This window comes from Vicia villosa, unplaced genomic scaffold, assembly GCF_029867415.1.
Source record: "Vicia villosa cultivar HV-30 ecotype Madison, WI unplaced genomic scaffold, Vvil1.0 ctg.002295F_1_1, whole genome shotgun sequence".
In the NCBI taxonomy this organism is placed as follows: domain Eukaryota; kingdom Viridiplantae; phylum Streptophyta; class Magnoliopsida; order Fabales; family Fabaceae; genus Vicia; species Vicia villosa.
This window is the reverse complement of record NW_026705887.1, coordinates 1-18,161: the sequence shown is the minus strand read 5'-3', so window position 1 is coordinate 18,161 and position 18,161 is coordinate 1.

Sequence of the window (18,161 nt, the reverse complement as noted above, 5' to 3'; positions counted from 1 at the left end):
CTGAAGAAAAATCACAAGAACCATATCCAACTGATCTTAGGTCGACCCAAAGCCCTAACAGGTCGACCCAATTGGCAACAAACATGACTTTGTTGAATCTGCTCCACTTAGGTCGATCGAATCAATGAAGTAGGTCGACCTATCTCCTCAAAACTTGCAAAATTATGTGTTTGCTCTGCATCAATCGTTCCAGCACCTATTTATATCATTTTCTGTTAACTATTCTTTTTCAAGACCAACAACTGAAAGATACACAAAAGCTTCTCATCTTCGTTCTTCTTCTCAACTCCAACACAATTACACACAATCATTCTTGCGTTGAGGGTTTGTGATCAAGATCGATAATGTCCATGGAAAGGAATTGAAGGTTCCCAGTGGGTGAATATTTTAGGGGTTTTTGGTGAGTAAAATCTGCGGATTTTGTCCTCCAAGATTGGTGAATTTTGGGGGGTTTTATCAAGAGGCTTCATCAAGGATTCAGCTGAGTGTGAAGATTGAAGAACAAAGGTTCGAGCAATTCACAACATTGCAGAACGGGAATCAACGATAAGCTCTTGGAGGATACTTGATCTGGCTCAAGATCAAGGGGAAGAAGATACAAAGAATCAACATAATCGGTTTATCGTTATTGCTTTGTTATCTTATTTGTACAAACTGTTTTCAATCATAATGAAAGACGTCCCAATTCCCGTTTGGAATTTGGTTGCATATGTAGTTGTAGCGAGGACGATCGACGAACTGCCTGAACAAATATCGTGTTCTTATTGCATTTATCTTTTCGCTATTGTTACGGTTAATTTTGGTCATAATTGCAAATTGATTAATGTATCAAGTGTTAAACTTGTGTGATAAGATTCTGCATAAACATCACAAGTCACCACACATTGATTCATAAGTCAATTTGGACATTATCACCAAGTGTTTGATATATTGCTTCTGTCATAAACGCTTTCGCCATATTTTAATAAGGAAATCCGATTAAATTCTGAGGTATCTATTCACCCCCTCTAGATACTGAAGCCTAGCGTCTAACAAGTGGTATCAAGAGCTCTAGTTTATTCCTTGCTACGTGAAACACTTATTGGACAAATGGCTTCCGGACCTAAAGGGGCTCACAATAGAGCTCCAGTTTTCAATGGTGAAAACTATGGCTATTGGAAGGATTGTATATGTCGCAATGGTGAAACAAGTATCAGTCGCATTATCTACAGCTGAAGCAGAATATGTAGCTGGCGGAAGCTGCTGTGCTCAGATATTGTGGCTCAAACAACAGCTCATTGATTTTGGCATCAAACTTGATCGCATACCAATCATGTGTGATAACAAAAGCGCCATCAGCTTAAGCAAAAATCCTGTACTACACTCACGAACCAAGCATATCAAAATAAGGCATCACTTCTTAAGAGACCATGAAGAAAAAGGAGAAGTTGTATTTGAGAATGTTGAGAGTAAGAAGCAATTAGCGGACATCTTTACCAAACCTCTTACAACCGAGCCTTTCTTCAACATTCGCAAAGAATTAGGGATATTGGATATCTCTAATTTGAGCTAAATATAGTTTTGATCATCTATTTATTCTAACTCTATCTATTGATTATGTTCAAGCTAACATATCTTTTAGTGTGAAGGTAGTACGCAATCAGTCAAGGATCGTGCTACATTGACCAAAGGAACATACCTCACCTTACATCATGATGACAAGATATCTGAAAATCAAGAAAGCGGTAACATGTTTGTTGCTCACTTCCAAAAATATTATTGATTCTCTAATATGCAATCAATTGACATGATTATAGTGACCTCATATATGCTTCTCAATGATTCTCACTTACATTTAGATTGCTCATCATTAAGCATAATGTGTCATGTTTAAGCATACTTTTGGTAGTTTAAGCGTCCATATGGTAGAACATGCAGATATTTTCAATTCATATGATATTTGCTGCATTCCATGCATTTGGGTAGAGCTGTCAAAATGGGTCGAAGCCCATGGGCCGGCCCATCAGGCCCGAAAATAATTAGGGCTTGGGCCTTATTTTTCGAGCCCATTTACATCCGGGCCTTTTTAACCCCGGCCCTAAAAAGCCCTACAAAATATGGGTCGGCCCGTATGGGCCATGGGTAGCCCACGAGGCCGATTTTTTTTTTTAATATAACTAAAAATTATCCTTTCCTAGTTCATAAAGGTATGCTATAAACAATTTGCGTATTATATATTTTAATTTTTCATTGGTATTATAAAGGTATAAATATCAAACAAAAGTTTATGGTTTGACTTAATTTCAAACCAAAAGGTTTCATCCTAATATAATTATGTAGATAGTATAGAAAAGACACTATGATGTATTCTAATTAAAAATAAGGTTGAAATGATATTTAAAAAGTTATGATGTAATTTTTTAGGGTAGGATATAGTACAAATCATATATATAACATTTTGCTAAAAAATAATAACCCACCAATCTAATTATAGTTGTTATAAAATTTTATAATAGTGTGTTGTTATGAATGTTATAAAATTATAATTGTCATGAATATTTATATCTTAAAATTTGTTGGAACAAGTTATTTAATTATGTGTGCAAAATTAAATATAATTTCTAATGTATTTTGAATAGTTGAAATTAAGTTAATATATTGTTTTACATTTTAATTGTAACTTATATAGATTATTTAGAAATCGTAATATTATATATATATATATATATTATTGCATGCAATTGTATGGTTATTAGAAAAATAAGGAGAAAATTTTATTTTTTAAAAAATAGGTCCGTTTAGGGCCGAGGCCCATTTAGGGCCGGGTAGCCCGCAGCCCAGACAGGGCCGGGCCTGTGTAGTAAAAATGAAGCCCATTTAAAAATGGGCTTTTTGGGCCCGGCCCTGAAAAGCCCGAGGCCCACATGGGCCGGTCCGTTTAGGGCCGGGTAGCCCATTTTGACAGCTCCACATTTGGGGTCTTTTGAGTCGACCCAAATTAGCATTGAGTCGACCTACTGAAGTAGTTTTCAAAAACAAGAAAAACACTATCCGTTACGTTGACCTAGCTTAGCCTTAGGTCGACCTATTCTGATTCTTTTAAAAACTCACAGACACTGCTTTGTTTAGGTCGACGCAGCCTATCATTAGGTCGACCCACTGCAACAAAAATTCCCAATTTTGGGCTTTTAGGTCGACCCGGCACATGTTTATTGCATATACATCCATTCATTTCATCTCTTCCTCCCTCTTAAACACAATCTCTCTACGGCAACCCTAACATCCCAAGCACCAAATCTCTCAAACCTTCAACATCTTCCCCAAATTCATCTTCAATAATGCCTCCCAAGTCCAGAAAAGGAAAAAAAGTCGCCACCGGATCTTCATCTCGACCGGTAAGTGCTCTCGCTCTCGTTTATCCTGATTGTAAGGGTGATTTTGAAAAATGGCACATGAAACGGACAATTATTAAGCAATATGTCTACAACCCTAAGGTAGGCGACCATATGAATATTCCTGAAGTAACTAGTCTCATTCAACATCAACATATCCATCCACTGTTGGAGTGCGATACTCCATATAATGAGGATATCGTTCGGGCATTCTATGCAGGGTTACAAAAGGGAGATTTATTTTATTTCCGGTTTAAGATGGGTTCACGCTCCCACTTTGTGAATGAACAAGTTTGGGTGAGCATTCTTGGCCTTACCTTAGAAGGTGATGAATACCGTTTCGAAGATGGTGATTTTCCGGCAAACTATGATCATCTAGCCTACATGAAATCAATTCTCAAAGACCCCACCGTTCTTGATAAACCAAATGAAACTATCACCGTCGGTAACCTAAAGAGAAATCCTAGGCTATTGAATTGGATTATTTCCCGTGTCATTCGACCACGGTCGGGTGGATACTCTAGGATTGAATGGAATGAGATTGTGCTGATGTATTTGCTGGAAAATAGAACTCGTGTGCACTGGCCTAACTTCTTTGCCACCAAATTCTATAAGGTCAAGCAAAAGACCACTGCTCTATGCTATGGATCGATTATTTAGAAAATTGTGAACCACTTCGGTTTGACAATTGATGGGATGACTTACACCAGAGTCAAACATCCTAAAGAATTCTCCCAAAGGACTTTGACTCTCATGGGATATCATTGGGATCCTAATAGGCAAGCATACTATCTCATCCAAAAGGTAACTAGAAAAATCATCAATAACTATGATGATCCTGCTTAATTCGGTTCCCATGGAGGAAATGAGGAGGAAGAACATGACCTTGATATGCTTATTGATGATGATCATGTCATGGAAGATGTTCCTCATGATGAAGACTCGAATTGGCAATATGTACCTCCTCAAGAAGAGGAAATTCATTGGGGATACACAGCTCCGCCACAACCGCACCAATCCAACATCATTTCCATGCTAGAGAACATGCAGCTTCTTCAACAACAACACTTTGAGTCACAACAACTCCAGCTTCAGCATATGCAATAGGTTCAACAGGAACGCTATAATGAGCAACAAAATCAGTATGAAAATCTGCATCGCTTGGCTCAAGAGAATAAAACTGATTTTATGACTTTTGCCTCCAATCTCACTGAAAGACAGAATCTCTTTGAAGAGACAGCAACAAACAGACACACTAGTCCGAGTCAAAGCTTCAATATACTTAATAGAAGTGTTCTTGACTTACTTGAACAGGTTGAAGACGATAGACCTCAAGGTTTTCAGAGAGGAAGAGGTGGCCAATACCATGGAAGAGGAAGACGTTAGAGCACATTGCATTTGCATAAGTTCATAGCATTTGCATTTCATATCATATCAACTTTATGCCTCCATTATTTTTCTTGTTGTAATCATAACGCTTCTTAAACTTGAACCTTATGCTTATCCTACTATTGTATGTTCATTGTTATCTTGTTATAATTATTATGTGTGTTTTCTTCTATTACCCTCGTTGTTTCCATTTTTTTTGATGTTGTCAAAGGGGGAGTATATGAGAGAGTATGAGTACGGGGGAGCTTACGCTTTCAAGTACGGGGGAGCTTATGCTTTCAAGCACGGGGGATTTCACGTCATTCAACCGATGTTTGCCATCATCAAAAATGGGGAGTATGTAAGTACAAACCTACACTCATCAAGAAGTTTTAGATTCGTGGCAAACATCATAAGTGAACAAATACCAAAGCACAAGTGAATGGCTCAAGGAAAAGTAGGATTTTGGCTATCTAAGATACTTTAGGTCGACCCACCACATGCCCAGGTTGACCTATAAAGCTTCATTTACTCAGCATAAGGATTTGTCTCAGATAGGTCGACCCATCTAGTCCTTAGGTCGACTCAAACTGAAGCAAATAAAGAAGTTTCACTTCTGTCCCATTTAGGTTGACTCAACCAAGTGCCTAGGTCGACCTAAACTGAAGAAAAATCACAAGAACCATATCCAACTGATCTTAGGTCGACCCAAAGCCTTAACAGGTCGACCCAACTGGCAACAATCATGACTTTTTTGAATCTGCTCCATTTAGGTCGGCCGAATCAATGAAGTAGGTCGACGTATCTCCTCAAAACATGCAAAATTATGTGTTTGCTCTGCATCAACCGTTCCGGCACCTATTTATATCATTTTCTGTTAATTATTCTTTTTCAAGACCAACAACTGAAAGATACACAGAGGCTTCTCATCGTCGTTCTTCTTCTCAACTCCAACACAATTACACACAATCATTCTTGCGTTGAGGGTTTGTGATCAAGATCGATAACATCCATGGAAAGGAATTGAAGGTTCCCAGTGAGTGAAGATTTGTGGGGTTTTTGGTGAATAAAATCTGCGGATTTTTTCCTCCAAGATTGGTGAATTTTGGGGGTTTTTATCAAGAGGCTTCATCAAGGATTCAGCTGAGTGGGAAGATTGAAGAACAAAGGTTCGAGCAATTCACAACACTGCAGAACGTGAATCAACGATAAGCTCTTGGAGGATACTTGATATGACTCAAGATCAAGGGGAAGAAGATACAAAGAATCAACATAATCGGTTTATCGTTATTGCTTTGTTATCTTCTTTGTACAAACTGTTTTCAATCATAATGAAAGACATCCCAATTCCCGTTTGGAATTGGGGGCAGATGTAGTCGTAGCGAGGACGATCGACGAACTGTCTGAACAAATATCGTGTTCTTATTGTATTTATCTTTTCGCTATTGTTACGCTTAATTTTGGTCATAATTGCAAATTGATTAACGTATCAAGTGTTAAATTTGTGTGATAAGATTCTGCATAAACATCACAAGTCACCACACATTGATTCATAAGTCAATTTGGACATTATCACCAAGTGTTTGATATATTGCTTCTGTCATAAATCAAAGCCATTGAAAACAAGTTATCAAGCAAACAATTAAACGATTTATAGCAAGTGTCATTTTTTAATTCTCTAAAAGTTTTCATCATCACATTATAATAAGTTTGTGGTTTTAAAACACATATAATACTTCTAGTAGCGGTTCGGAATAGACGCGAGTCGATCCCTAAACGCTTTCGCCATATTTTAATAAGGAAATCCAATTAAACTCTGAGGTATCTATTCACCCCCCTCTAGATACTGAAGCCTAGCGTCTAACATATAACAACCCAAACCCCAAGCATAAAGCAAAAATCAATAATAATCACCGATAAAAATTTGAGAAATAGATTTTAAACAACACCACAATCAGTAGATATACATAGAATCAAAGTAAATATACATACAAAACCACATAAGAGGAAAATACAAAGAGAAGAGATAAAAGGAATCAACCAACTTCCACGGTGTCAAATGGGATTGAAGCTTAATCCGACTCCGAATCCTCAAAATTTAAGCTCCAAATATGTTGTAGAATCATCCAAGAATCAAATAAATGAATGTGATGGTGTTGGGACCTAAAAATTCCCAAACCATACATAAAAAATGTATTTTTGCCCTAAATATACAATTCTGCCCAGCATATCTCGCTTAGCGGTAGTAGAAGCTCGCTAAGCCCGGTCTGCTGCAATTTGAAATATTGTTTCGGCCATAACTTGAGAACCGTAACTTCGATTTGCGCCCGTTTCGAAGCGTTGGAAAATTTATTCAATGCTCTATCTAAAAATGACTAAACGGAAACCAAATTGATTATTTTTATTATCCTTATTTTGAGCCTTATTCTTCGATGAATTGCTAAACATTGCATTCTTGAATCTTAGCCTTTGGCTCTTATTACTCGATGCTCAAATTATGAATGAATACCTAAAAAATGAATAAAAAACTATCAAATGGTACATAAATGAATCAAAAACTCGAAAAATACGTAATATGTACAAATATAACAAAAACATACGCATTCACGCACAAGTTAAGGAAAAAGAGACGATAAGTACCGCAAAACTATATACAAAAATAACTACAATTTGTCACTTATCAAACTCTCCTCGATTTAAACTTGTTTGTACTCAAACAAAAATCAAATAACTCAAAGAATCAAAATTAATAAACCAAAAAAACGTGAATCAAAAAGTTTTTAAAACGGATGACAAACGTACGGTTCAAACAAATACGCATAACAAGGTAAACACTTACCACTATCCTACAACGACAACATATAAACGAAACGAATCCTAAGTACAAAAATCATGTTAAACATTCTAAAATAACACAAGCTCACATCATGAATCCCACCTAGAAAAATTCATCAATAGATGAAAAACACACAAAGGTGAAGGACTTTGACACTCATCCAACAATCTTGAAAAGAAAATACTAAATTATGCATTCATCCAAAAATCATATTGAAAATACAAAGACAAGAATCAAAAGGGCTTTTCAAGGTTGTAATATGGCTTGGTTAACAAACAAAGGATAATTCCTAAAGCTGATCGAAACAAAAACTTGCCTAAACCTAAGGGAGTGATCAATCCAAAGAGTTTCAACCAATAAAATCCCAATCAAACTTCTTCATTATCACAAGTTGTCCAACCAAAACATACTACTTATTTTAACAATTGTTCCATACTTCTTTTTTTCTTTTCTTTTTCAAAACTTTACAAAGATCATGGCCTCCAACATATATGAACAATGGAAAGCTTCCTCACATTTGGGATTTGGGAACTAAGTGATTAAGTCAACAAGCAAGTAATGCAAAACAATGAATGACATGGTAATTGTACAAATGAAAAGTCTCCTAAGCATGTTTTGCTATAGAAAGCGATAAATGAGTACCTTGAATGATACAACTTCAAAAACAATCATTACCATACATCCTCGAGTTAATACACTCAACCTTGGCAAATTACCTAAAACATTCCTCAAGCTAACGGAAAAAAATTGACGATAAACAACCATAAAAGAATTAGAAAAATAAATACTATTATCTACTACTAAATAGCCTTGGTGAAAGTGGGAAAGAAGGGGGCCAAATGAATCCATTGGCACAAAATAAAGATGGCCAAAATTCCTGAGCATGCTAAGCGAGCACAGACCGCGCTTAGCGATAGCAGGAAAACTCAAAAAAATCAGAATTGCTTTCTGATCTTGCAACCAAAACTCCACTTCACCTAAACATCTCATTTACAAAATAAACAAAACTTACAATCGTTAGGGTTCCTCCCAACAAGCGCTTGTTTTACGTCGTTAGCTCGACGCCTTTATTGTTTTAGTGTGATTGGTAAGTAACTTCCTTTGTCATGTCATGGTGATGTCTCACCGTGTAAACCTAAAGAAAGTGTCCTAACCAAAACACTTAGCAAACGTTACAGGTACAAATATATACAACACCTGCACAAACATAAAAGAAAAACACAAATATACAAGTATGAAAAAATACAACTATTATCATACAAAAAAGGAAAAGTTGTGAGTGTTGGATACACAAGTTGAGAAGTGAAGATTTGAAATAAAGCACCGGTCCAATTTCAACTTGTTTAGCCAACATTCACCAACAAAGTATACTTATATGTAACATATACAAGGAAACATGTAGAGGTGAAAATATACAATATATACGATATATACAAAGCTTAAAACCAAGGAAACTATTGTGATGCAATTTTAACACAAAACACCATTCCCCGACAACGGCACCATTTTGTTGAATCGGTAAAGCGGCAAGCAAAAGATTGGAAGTATTCTAGGATTTATCCTGTTCATAGAGAATGGTATGGTTAGATTGTCATTCAACGGTTTCCGTGTTTCTGAGCTTGGTTTTGAATGATTTAAATTAAATTCGGGAATTAAAAGATATAAACATAAAACGAATTCCCTCTTTGAATCCAAGAAAATATGATAGGATTGTGTTACATCCACCTATCAACTACTTAAACCTACTAATCAATTGCACTCAACCCAAATCACTCGTCAATATCATCACATATCGCTCAAAACAAGTTTATGTCTAACGCAAAGTTGAGAGAACAATCTTATTGTCTCGTAGGCGATGTCGCACACAACTCAATAATACAAAAGCATTAAGAACCAATACCCATTGTGAACATCAGACCTAAATCTATCTCTAGAGTCCATAATCTAAAATATAATTATCCTAGATAGAGATTTAAGAATTATATGTCTATATTAACCCAAACCTCAAGCATAAAGCAAAAATCAAGGATAATCACCGATAAAGATTTGAGAAATATATTTTATACAACACCATAAGCAGTAGATATACATAGAATCAAAGTAAATACACAGACAAAACCACACAAGAGGAAAATATATAGAGAAACGAGAAGAGGAATCAACCAATTCCCACGGTATTGTCAAACGCGATTGAAGCTTAATCTGACTTCGAATCCTCAAAATATAAGCTCCAAATGTGTTGTAGAATTATCCAAGAATCAAAGAAATGAAGGTGATGGTGTTGGGACCTAAAAATGACCAAATCATACCCCAAAAAATGTGTTTTTCCCCTAAATATACAATTCTTCCCAGCAGATCTCGCTTAGCGGTAGTAGAAGCTCGCTAAGCCTGGTATGCTGCAACTTGAATGAAATATTGCTTCGGCCATAACTTGAGAACCGTAACTCCGATCTGCATCCGGTTTGAAGCGTTGGAAAGCTTGTTCAATGCTCTATCTAAAAATGACTAAATGTTAACCAAATTGATTATTTTTATCATCCTTATTTTGAGCCTTATTCTTTGATGAATTGCTAAACATTACATTCTTGAAGCTTAGCCTTTGGTTCTTATTACTCGATGCTCCAATTATGAATGAATACCTATGAAATGAATGAAAAACTATCAAACGGTACATAAATAAATCAAAAACTCGAATAATACTAACTACGTACAAATATAATGAAAACGTATGTATTCAAGTTGAGGAAAAAGAGACGATAAGTGCCGCAAAACTATATACAAAAATAACTACAATTTGACACTTAACAGTGTAGTCTTTAGTAAATTCCACCATATTAATCATAGATGACTCAGAATAGTGGGCGCCTGCCACTTGGAGAGGATCATCATCAATTCTCATTTGAGACTTTAACTTGTCTCCAAACTTGAGCCTACCGTTCTTAATTGCACCTTGAACAAGATTCTTGAAAAGAAAACATTGAGAAGTTTCATGGCTTAAAAAGTTATGATACTTACAAAAACCCCTATTTTTTCCTTTTATCTTAGCGCCAAGAGGTATTATCATCTGGCCATATTTGACTAATAAATCAAAAACATTGTCATACATGGTGACGTCGAAAGTATAAGTTTTCTTAGAGAAACAAATCACACTTGTGTGGTTCGACTGGGTTTTTCCCATTCGAAGGAATTAAGAATTTACAAAAATAAGTTGGTCCTTGTTTCAGTTCGCGGGGTCAATTTTTCTCTCGTTAAAATACAAAGGATCATTACACATCTCTTGATTGCCTTTGTCAAATTCGACATAGGCTTTTATTTTCTTTCTATTGTTATTATTCGCCCTAGGTTTTTCGATTTTCAGACGTTCTATCTATCGAACCCTATCAACTAATTGGGCCATGTCCCTCAAGTGTTAGGTATCCAACTTCTTCCTAATGGAATAGTCAAGGCCCCCACCGGCCATTTTGACTAACTCGTGCTCAGGTACTTGCGTAAAGCATCTAGCCTCGAGCATATGGAATCTGTTCAAATAATCATCTATTGGCTCAGTGAATTTTCTTTTGACACTTGCCATTTCCTTCAGACTAATATTTGTTTGTCCCAGGTAGAATTGTTCATGGAACAGTCTTTCTAATTGAGCCAAACTATGTATTGAACTTGCTGGAAATTTGGTAAACCATGTAAAGGCATTTTTTATAAGGGAACTTGGAAAGTATTTCATCTTAAGGTTCTCGTTATTAGAAATTTTTCCTGCCTCTATTAGGTATTTGGCCACATGTTCGTTAGTGAACTCGGTAGTGTCCCTAGAAAACTTAGTAAACTTGGTGACTTTCCATCTAGGGGTACGTCTGATTGTAAGATATACTCATTCAATGGTGATGTGTAACTTGGCCTATGAAGGCTAACATTGACCCCATTTTGCGCCATGATTCTTTCGATCATGGCTTCTAGATTATTATTTGCTGCTATATCATCACGTTGAATTTGATGTATGACTTCATTAGCATTTTGGTTCCTATTCACCATCACTACCCTTGGTTCTCTTTCCCTTGGAATATGTGGCTCATGTCTAAGTGGTTCGACTCTAGATTGTTCGACTGCCACTCCTTGATTTTCCACATTCTCCTAGGGTGGATTTCTTTAATTTTGTTGGACTTGGTTAATAGTGGGGTCTTATTTGAGGAATACCCCTTGATTTTCTATCACCCATTCCCTCTGAGGATGTCGAGGAGTTGTGGTATACCAAAGAAATCAAAAATGTGCGTCATTTGCACTACCATTTTTCAATATGCTTGAGTAGTGTTTTGGATCAAAGGGTTGAATATTGTACCCATTGTTTGGGCAAGCATCTGTACCATTTCATGGTTACTTTTATCCATTCGCTACCTTATTAGTGCTGCAGAATTATTTGTTAGAACAAGATTGAATCTATGTTCAGAAACTGGTTTTGATGATAACAAGTATATATTTTGTTTGTAACAATTTTATTACTAATGGTTTCATTGAGTGTGCTGATGTTACTCTTCACATGTCTTGTTAAGTCGGAAGTTCTGAAAGCTGAAAGGCGCAAAAGATCGCAAAGGTTCAGACAAGTTCAAATGGGAAGATAAGAAGTAAAATAAAAAAGATCTAATAATCTGAAACAAAAAGCTGATTAATAAAGACAAGACACAATTGAAGCTCAATTTGAGCAACTCCTAAAGGTACCATAAACGCAACAAACAAATTCTGATAGAAGCCACAAAATTAGAAAGCAGCTTTCTTGAAGAAAAACAAACACGCAAGACTCTGACACAAGAAAGAATTATGTTAAAAACACAATGATTAGTGTTATACCCCAAAATTTGCCCGCATCTTTTTTCAAGAAAACTCCAATCTGAAAATTAAGAGTCTCATATAATCATGGATTTTTATTTCAACAAATATCCTGACATATGAAATACTTAGTTTTTAGAATTTTTCTTATACAGTAATTTGGCTTGCAGTTGAATTTATTCTTACGCAAACGCCAAATACTGTTTATTACTTCACACATGCTATTTATTTATTTACAGATAAATAGTACTGACACGATTGGTACAGAGTTAAATCTTTTTGCAGGCGCAGAATCAGGAAAACTCAGACTGTACTGGTAACAAGTAGATTATTATTATCTTTTGTTTCCCACTAATTTTTATACTATATTCCATTATTTTCAAAAATCTTTTCAAATCTCTTTTTCAAAAATCAAATCCTAACTTTATTCTCTACATCTCTCTTTTTCCCAACACTATCATACACTTTCTTTCAAATCTTATTTCCACTCAAATTTTCCTTCCCCAACGTCTCTATCCTTCTTTCCACTCTATAAATACCTCTCATTTTTTCATAAAAAATCTCACATCAAATTCTAATTCATCTCTCAAATTTCTACTTCATAAATCCATCCTTTCTTCTACCCCGACAAAATGGCGAAGCGGTGGGAAACGTGTTTTCTTATAGTCATCACCATTGCTACGGTGATCATGTCTTTCTTCTGTCTACATAGCCCGGAACACTGTGGACCTTGGATGCTTATGCTCCCAATCATCTACATGTTACTATTTGTAGCATGGGTTATCAATCGTCATTCTTAAAATTTGTCGTATTTCTTATTTCTTAAATGTACCGTTTATTCGTACTGTTCAATATAGTATGTAATATTTGTACTGTCAGTATTAAATGTTGTACTATTTGTCATAATATTGCTTAATTACTCAGATAATATTTTGTGTGTTTTCTGCCAGTCAAATATTCATTTTTCTGTGCATTAAATGATTTTCAGGGTTATTATCGGTAATTTTGCCCGCATACGGTAAATATTAGTTATTTATTATGTCTGTGTTTTTCCTAACAAGTCATGTAAATAAACTTTCATTTTTCACATAAAACAAAAACAAAAACAACAAAAAAAGAAAATTAACTTTGACTGTTGATTTTTCACTCTAACTGCTACCTGAACAGTCAGTTGACAGCCAAACTGCTGGCAGTACAATTCTCAGTGTTTTGTACCGTCAATCAAACCAATCTTTCACAATTCAAAATTCCAAGATTTTTGTTCTAGAAGTCTTCTGAATATCACGCGATTAGCAGAGACTCAACACTGCACAAAAATCAGGTACGCTTAACTGTCTCCTACACAAACAGTCCCTGACTAGGGTTTTCTTGTTTTTACAGGAGAAACAAGCTTTTGAGACCTCAAATGGATTTCATGCACATCCATATATCTCAAAGTACCATCATACAAATTTTCAAACTTCAATTCACTCAGACGCACCGTCAGCAGCTCAAACAGTCAACAGACGACCCGTTTGACCAAAAAAGTCAACAGACAGTCAAAAATGAAATTTTTTGTCAAAGTCCATATTTTGTCAAAGGATTCATCATTTGATCATTGGATGATCATAATTCATCAAGGAAAGATCAAAAATCAACAAAACCCTAAGATTCAAAATTAGGGTTTTTGCCTGAAAAGTCAACTCAACTTTGACTGGTCATAACTCTCTCATCCTTCATCCAAAAAATTCAAACCAAAGCTCATTTTGAAGGAAATTCAATTATCTTTCAAATTCAATTGATCCCATGGTCATTGCATTCACCATTTGAAAAATATGACCAAAGACATTACAGGTCATTTTCAAAGTCAACAAAAAGACACTTTTTTCAAAAGGACACACAAGGAGCTTCAAAAATCATTTTGACATGAGACCAAAGGCATTGGTTAGAGGACTCTTTGAGGTTTCCAAAAAGTGCAAGATCTCCTTCATATGATAAAAATTGAGGGATTTACACCTTGTTGAAGTTGGCTAAATTTTGGGAAAATGCATGAAACCAACATTGCTCAAAAATGTATTTTTTCCAAATGGGGCCAAGTTTTCATGGTTCAAACATCATTTCCATGATATTATGGGCCTCCCACGACCAAGACAAGGCCCATACCATTTTTATCCATTTTTGGCATAATTTTATCTTATTTTAAGATTAAATTAAAAGGAAAAATGGAAGGATAATGGATAGCTTACAATCTAAGCATGAGTCATCAAAGAATCTTCAATTTTCTGCAGAAGATTGAAGTACAAGGCAAGAGCATTGAAGAGGAGAAGACTTGGTCAACAATTCAAGGGTTTTTAATATAAAAAAATCAAGAATTCCACAAAGGCAACTAAAGGCTTCTTAGCTTCAATTCTAAGCACAACATAGTCTATATAAAGGCTATAACACTTCACAATCAAGGGGGACACGAATTGAGAGCCATTCTGATCCTTGTACCATGTTTGTAACAATTTGAAAATTTCAAAGAAATTCAAAATTCGAATTCTGAGTTTAATACATTTTCAATATAAACTAAACACTTAAACACCTTCCTCAAGCATTACTGAACATATCTCAATCATTTCCAAGTCCTGAAACCTCATAAATCGAGCTACCTAGGCCACGGTTTGTTCAAACTAAAACTAACTTATATCTCATAATCCATGCATGTTTAGCAAGATGTAGACATATATTTGTGTTTGGTTTGAGGTCCTAATCGTTTCTGGAAACTTAATTGAAGTTTGGACGCCTATACGAAGGATCACCATTTTAGGGTTCGAACCTTTAAATTTGGGGTTTTACGATCCATGCAAAATTATGAACTCTAAGTAGTACCTTTAAACTCGCATGAACAAGACGAATTGAACCATGGCATCGCGCCAAATTTATATTAATGTTTGCTTGCATTCGTTATTTTCAACAGGTGTAAAAGGTTGGAGTTTTTACACCACCTGCAATTGAGAGGTGTAAAAGACCCATCCTGAGGAAGAAGATGATGCGTGGCGTCCTCTGATTGGCTGGAGGGCGCGCGCGTGTTTTTTTAAACTGATCTTGGATTCAGTGTTTTGCAGGTGCACCACGTGCGATGGTCCCCCACTTTAATCACCTTCTGATCCACTTGCCAGCTCATCCAACGTTCCAGAACACTCATCCTTACCATGTTCCCTCATGAATTTCCACATCTGATCAGTATCCTTTTATTTTCTATTTTATTTTAATTTCTTTGCAAAATTAATTAAAAATAGTTTTAAAAATCCAAAAAATACACAAAAAATATTTTTAGACTTCTAAAATAATGTTTTATTTTCTGATATAAAAATATTTTATTTTTCTTCATAATTTCAATATTTTACATAATTAATTAGTATATATTTATATATTTGCTTTTTAATTGTTCTAACTAATCAAAAAATCATAAAAAAAATTGTTCTTTATATAAAATATTGTTTATATATTATAAACTAATTTTGTACATATTTAGGATAATTTTCTCTTTAAGTTTTAATTATTTGTATAATTATTTGCATAATTATGTATTAATTAACTTAAATCAATTTCAAATCAATTTCAAAAATTCCAAAAAAATTAGTTTTGTTTTAAAATTAATTGACAAATATTTTGGTACATATTTTAAACTTAATTTCTAGGTTTAAATCTATTTTCATCTTTTTCTTCATTTTAATTTAATTAATCATGCATTAATTATAATTAAAACCAATCATAAATAATCCAAAAAGATGCATTTTTATTTTCTTGCAATTTAAATTCCTAGATAAATGTATAGGATGTCAAATTCATATAAATAGGCTAGTTTACATTTCCTGCACAATCGATGTAATAGCGTAGATTTACTTTCCGCACTTTACATTTCTGCATTTTAATTTCCAGCATATATAAACTGCGTGTATGCCAAAGATAAAATTGAACCGTTAGATCACTAACTTCAAAGATAAAATATCTGAATACAAACACAATCACACTTGCACCTCTTAAGGTAATCCCTTCTCATTCTTTTCAAAAATCAAAGTCAAAATTCTACTGTTTCGAGTACAAAATCGAACCTTTTGTTTATATCCGGTGAAAGGATAGATTTTTAAAGGAAATAGGATAAAGACCTTACAACTCAGGGTAGACCTCCTAGTTTGCTTGCTCAAATCAAAACAAACAAAATTCTCATACACTGTTATTTTTCAAAAAAACAAAGCTTTCCAAAAAGACAATATTTTGTATACATCCAAACACGGATCATTACAAAGTTAACGTTCTTTTTCAAAACATCTTTCGAAAGATAAACAAGCATTTTTATACATCCGCACAAGGATCATTACAAATTCAATTTACAAAGGTATTTGAAACCACATATGAGCATTCTAAAGCAATTGAAAAATAATCGAAAAACAAGTGAGCTAAGCAAACTTAAGAGCCCATGGATAACCATGGATACAAAGGGTGCTAACACCTTCCCTTTGTATAACCTACCCCCTTACCCAGAATTTCTTAAAGGTCTTTTTTCTGTTTCTTTTATAAACCTTTCCTTAATTGGATAAAATAAAAGGTCGGTGGCGACTCTGTGAATTTTCAAAAATGCGAAAGCATAAGCGATAAAAAAGAGTCAGTTCACGTATCTCTCCCGCTCAGAGGTATGGCCCGAAAAACGGAGGTCCACAGAACTGGCGACTCTGCTGGGGACTCACTTTCAAAAAACAAAATGTTTTCAAAAGGGGTTACCTTAAGAGAATAGATTACTTCGATGTTTTCAATTGTTTGACTTGATTGCTCTATTTTTCAAAGGTTTGTTTGGGTATTTTGCTTGTGTGAAAGATTCTAACCCGAATCTCGAGATACCTTAAGTATATGACAATAGACCAGGGAAACTGTACGGCATGTACTGATACGGTTGATCTGGTAGTCATCATTAGTGCGATACTTTGGTTTATACTGATGTCCCTTGAAAACGATCAAGGAGTATATTAGGCTTCCAAAATGTCATTAAACACTAATTTGTCTTAGAACCTTTTTAGTTGAACTTGACTTGTGGCCTATTAAGTGGCTAGCTTTGAAATTGATCGAAGTTAGTTATCCTCGAGGAATATTTTGATCGGCCGCTCGAGCGCCGTATTGAGATGTTACTTCCAAGGATCATAGAACCCGAATACTATTCTAGGACAGGTTTTAACCAACTCAACTGCAGTGGGGAGGGTATCACCTATCAGCTCCATACAAGCCTTTAAACCTAAGGCTATTGTTTGATTTGTTTTTGTGTGCCACATGTTTGCATCATAAGCATATCATTTTCTCACAAAACACTTCAAGGATCAAAGAGTTTACCTTTGTTTTTGCAGGTAATGGCTCCCGCCACCCGAGATTACATCCGAATCAACATCTCAACGGTACCATCTGAACTAAAAGACTTAGTGTCAGAATTCCCCAGGAATGTTCAATTCACCGAAAGGCATGGTCACCTACTCCATTTGGTTACCTCAAAATTTGAAGAAGACATGATACGGGTCCTGTTCCAGTTCTTTGACCCTGAACATCTTTGCTTTACCTTTCCAGATTACCAGTTGGTACCCACTTTGGAAGAATTCTCTGAACTAATTGGATTACCTGTTCGAGATCAATTACCTTTCACTGGTTTAGAGAGGATTCCAAAACCTGAAGTCATTGCTGCTGCTTTACATCTGCGAAAATCAGAAATCGAGTCCAATTGGGAAACAAAGAGCGGAGTTAAGGGTTTGCTTGCCAAGTTCTTATTGGAA